Below are 5,134 nucleotides of genomic sequence, written 5' to 3' on the forward strand. Positions count from 1 at the left end.
AAGAATGTGTATTAATGAAATGATGCATTTGGCTATGTGAATGTATTGCTGTAAATTATAGTTCATTATATTCCTTGAGACTTACTAAGCATAAAAATGCTTACCCGTTGCTTTGGCTCTTAGTTTTCTAGATTTCGCTCGAGGCAATCGGATTTGGGATCGTTGAAGTCGAAGTCATCCACACTATCAAGCCTCCATTTTGGTATAAATTTTTGTTTGAACTTGAGATGGCATGTATAGGACTACCCTTGTTTGTTAAATATGTTGTAATGTAAGTATGTACGGCCGCATGCGAAAATGGCTCGAAAAGGAAGTATGAACTTAGACTAATTGTGGGTTGTATGTATATATTTTGTGTCATGATGTGGCTATGGCTTGAAATGAGAATGTTGGTCATATGATCAGCCATTGGCACGGTTAAAATGATCATATATGAACCTATGTATGGTAAGGCTAGTTGAATCATGGAGACCACCAAATAGGTGAGTCCTATCTTAAAACAGATGCTGCCAGCTGCAGTGGCGTGAATGTGAAAAATCACCAAAATTCATAGGAATGGAATTAGATAGTGAATAAGCTATGTAAATGAACCTTGATGAGTCTATTTTCATATGGAAGAAACGAAACGGTCATAGGAGTTACAGGTTAAGAGATATTAAAGCTATTGTGAGACAGGGCCAGAATGGTTTCTGGGTTCCCTGTCGCAACTTTAAAAATTCACTATAAATTATCCAAAAGAATTAGGAGATATATCTTATATGTACAGATTCCATTTTGAGTCTAGTTTCATTAGAAACAAACGACACCAGAATTAAAGCCCTGTACAGAGAGATATTCAAGTTATACCGCGCGAAGGTCGGAGCAGTCGATCCCTGTAACAGGGGTAACTTTAACTAATAAACTGTACCAATTGGCCCGACCAAAAATCCTAGAAATAAATCCATGGATGGATATATGAGTCTAAATTCAGGGAAAATTTACGAAACCAGTTTCCGAGTTTTGAAACTCGAGATATGATTTTTAAGGCGACAGTGATGCAGTTTTCCAGCCTGACTGGAAATGTCAAATTGGTGGGCAAAAACATGTGAACTTGGTTTGTTAACCCCCGGGTCCGACACCGGCGATGGTCTCGGGTTTTGGGGTGTTACATGGCCTATCTGAGTTTTGAGCCTTTGGATCGATGCTTATTGATTTTTAAGTGCTGTTTGATTGTTGGAAGCGAGTTTACGACAAGAGATAAATTTATCTGACATCTCTTCAAGGTTCGGCTTTTTCTCTTATTGGAAGGGCAGTTGTTGGCAGCCTGGAGGTGGTCTCTGATTTCCTTAACCCCCCATGAGAAATTTGGGTGGTTCCTCCAACCTGCATTATAAGTGTTACTATATGGATTATTTTGAGATCGAGGATTATTACCCATGTAATTTAACTGCTCATTATCCATGTTGTGGCCGTAAGGTTGGTATTTCGAATTGCTTAATCCACCTCCACTTGTTTCGCACTGCATTATTGGGTGAACCTGTGAAGAACTAAGAAAACCATCAATTTTCTTATTCAAGAGTTCTACCTGATTAGAGAGCATGGTGACCGAATTGACGTTATAAACACTGGCTATTTTCGTTGGTTTTGTCCTCATGACTTGCCACTGATAGTTATTCAGTGACATCTCCTCTATAAACTTATAAGCATCTTCAGGTGTTTTATTATTGATGGTTCAGCCAGCAGCTGCGTCAACCATTTGCTGAGTTGAAGGATTCAGGCCATTATGGAACGTTTGAACCTGTAGCCAAAGAGGTAACCCATGGTGAGGGCACCTTCTCAGTAAGTCCTTGTATCTCCCCTCATGCATCGTAAAGAGTTTTTAAGTCCATCTGCACAAATGAAGAGATATCATTACGTAGTTTGGCCGTTTTAGCCGGTGCGAAATATTTTAACATAAATTTTTTGGTCATTTGTTCCCAAGTAGTGATTGACCCTCGTGGTAACGAGTTCAACCACTATTTTGCTTTGTTCCTCAATGAAAAGGGAAACAAACGAAGATGTATGGCATCAACAAAAATGCCATTGATTTTAAATGTATCGCATAGTTCCAAAAAGTTTGCTAAGTGAGCGTTGGGATCTTCATCCTGCAAACCATCAAACTAAACAAACTGTTGTATCATTTGAATTGTGTTAGGTTTTAGTTCAAAAGTATTTACAGCTACAGTAGGTCTAACTATGCTCGATTCAGTTCCTGTTAAAGAAGGTTTAGCATAACCATACATAGTGCGTGGAACAGGATTTTGATTAACCGTAATTGCAAGAGGTAGCTGATTGTCTTGGTTTTCAGCCATCTCTTCGATTGGGGGTTGAGTATCATCCTCTTGCTTGTTCTCTATGTATCTTAAGCTTCACCTTATTTCTCTTTGGTTTATGCGAAATGTGCGATCGATTTCTTCATCAAAGAGTAGTAGTCCTTAGGGGTTTCTTCTAGTCATAAACTATAAAAACCTGCCAAGAGAAAGAAAAAGTAAATTAATAACTAATAATAATAAATTAAATTAAATTAAATTTCAAGAAAAATAAATAGCTAAAGTAATAAAAATTAAGTGTTCCTAATATCTTAGTTCCTCCGCAACGGCGCCAAAAACTTGATCACGATTTTCGTGTGACAGGTTTTAAATATTCATAATGAATCGTTCTTAAAACTTACTATTATCACGATGTAGGCAAGTGTACCTATCAAACAGTAGTATAGTTTTAGCAAGACCGAATTGTCGAACCCAAAGGAACTAAAAGTTTTAGTAATGACCGTCTTTTTATTATCTAGCCTAAAAATAAGGGGGTTTCGTTTTAACTAACTAATTATCCAAACTAAGAAATCACAGAAAGTAGAATTGGGGAATTACTTTTGGAAAACGACTAAATTAAGACAGTACCTAAGAAAAAATCCACCTAGACTTTATTTGTTATTCTGGCTCCGAATTTGATGATTTATTCATTTAACTTGTTCCGTAGAGATCCCTAAGTTATGTTATTACCCCTATTCAAGACTAATAATGTCTAATCCCTAGATTGAATAATTGAGACTTTTCTCTAATTAACACCCTAGGGTTGCATTAACTCGATCTATGGATGCCCCTATTAGGTTTCACCCTAATCCGGTAAAATCTTGTCAACCTATCTCTAGGCGCGCAATCAACTCCACTTAATTATGATAAATGTACTCTTAGACAGGGTCCATTCCTCCTCTGAATAAGAGCTTATCTTGAATCAGTATCCTGGGATATCAAAACAAGAATTACGAACACATAATTAAGAACAAGTTAAATATTTATCATACAATTTAAAAAATAATAACAAGATTCGTCTTAGGTTTCATCCCCTTAGGTATTTAGGGGATTTAGTTCATAACTAAAAAGGAAAACATCTCAGAAGAAAAACAAATACTAAACATAAAGAAAACCAAAATTCCTGAAGGGGAATTGAAGGGAGATCTTCAGTCTTGATGATGAATCCGGCTTCTGAGATGGAATAATCGGCTTTCTTCGAGTAATTCTTTCCCCCCTCTCTGTGCCTCCCTCTTTCTTCCTCCTCTAGGGTGTATTTATAGGCTTTGGAATGCCTAAGAACCCTCGAAATTAGCCTTTTTCAAATTGGACTCATCTTGGGCTCAGCAGGGACACGCCTGTTGACACGCCCGTGTGCGATTACTTTAGGCCGTGCTCGAACGTTTTAAATAGGCACGGCCGTGTGGTCCACCTGTGTGAGTCGTGCTTTGATTCTGCTAAACTGACACGACCGTGTGGTTTGCCCGTGTGAGGAGGTCCAGGCTGTGTTGAATTCGTACTTTGGCCCATTTTCTCTGTTTTTGGCTCGTTTCTCATTCCTTTCGCTCTCCTATGCTCTCTGAACTATAAAACATGAAATTAAGGCATTAGGATCATCGAATTCACCAATTTAAGGGAAAATCATCCATAAAACGTGTTAAGCATGGGGTAAAAATATTTATAAAATACGATTTATCACCGACCTGATATTCTATCTCTTTTCTTTTCAAATCTGTATATGGCTTTTGTTTATCTAAAGCTACTTTCAATCAATCACGAATTACCTTTACTTTTTCTTCGGTTTCTCTGACCAAATCAACCCCGTGAATTTGTTTCTCACTAAGCTCAGTCTAATACAAAGGTGTTCGGCACTTGCGGACATACAATGCCTTATAAGGTGCCATCTTAATACTCGACTGAAAGCTGTTGTTATAAGCAAATTCGACTAATGGTAGATATTTTTCCCAACTACCCTTGAATTCCAGAACACAACATCAGAGCATATCTTCAAGTACTTGAATCATTCTTTCAGACTGACCATCGGTTTGCGGATGAAAAACGGTACTAAAGTTCAGTTTCGTACCCAAAGCTTCTTGTAACTTTATCCAAAATCGTGAAGTAAACCTCAGATCTCTATCTGAAATAATAGAAATAGGCACCCCGTGCAATCTCACAATCTCAGCAATGTACAACTCAGCTAGTTTATCAAGTGAATAATCAGTACGTACCAGTATAAAATGGGTAGATTTCATCAATCTATCAACCACAACCCATACAACATCTTTGTTTTTCGGAGTCAAAGGCAAACCCGTTACAAAATCCATCGTAATCCTATCCGATTTCCACTCGGGTACCATCACTAGCTGAAGTAAACCTGAAGGCACTTGGTGTTTTGGTTTCACTTGTTGACAAATCAAACATTTTGAAACAAACTCTTAAATATCCCATTTTATACCAGACCACCAATACAACTTCTTCGTATCATTATACAATTTTGTACTACCCGGATGCATGGATAGACAACCATTATGTGCTTCATGAAGAATTTTTTGAATAAGTTCATCATTTTTTAGTACACAAATTCTACCTCGAAACTTCAAACAATCTTCGGATCCGATATGAAAATCTGAATCACTAACCGATTCACAATGAACCCTCTTGGCTTGCAAATCATTGTCACATTTTTTAGCTTCACAAATTTGTTGGCGAAACAATGGTCTAGCTCTCAACTCAGCTAGAATCGAACCATTTTTGGACAAAGTCAACTGTGTATTCATCGCTCTCAAAGCAAACAAAGACTTTCTACTCAATGCATCTACGACTACATT

General features: G+C 37.6%; 1 non-coding gene across 1 annotated transcript; it reads left to right on the forward strand.

The window, feature by feature from the left end:
- Positions 1 to 1,793: 1,793 nt before the first annotated feature.
- LOC128295714 (small nucleolar RNA R71) lies at positions 1,794 to 1,901 on the forward strand. Its single transcript, XR_008286273.1, has one exon. It is a non-coding gene; the product is annotated as a small nucleolar RNA R71 (small nucleolar RNA).
- The last annotated feature ends 3,233 nt before the right edge of the window (positions 1,902 to 5,134 follow it).

The sequence above is a fragment of the Gossypium arboreum genome, chromosome 7 (assembly GCF_025698485.1).
Source record: "Gossypium arboreum isolate Shixiya-1 chromosome 7, ASM2569848v2, whole genome shotgun sequence".
NCBI classification, from domain to species: domain Eukaryota; kingdom Viridiplantae; phylum Streptophyta; class Magnoliopsida; order Malvales; family Malvaceae; genus Gossypium; species Gossypium arboreum.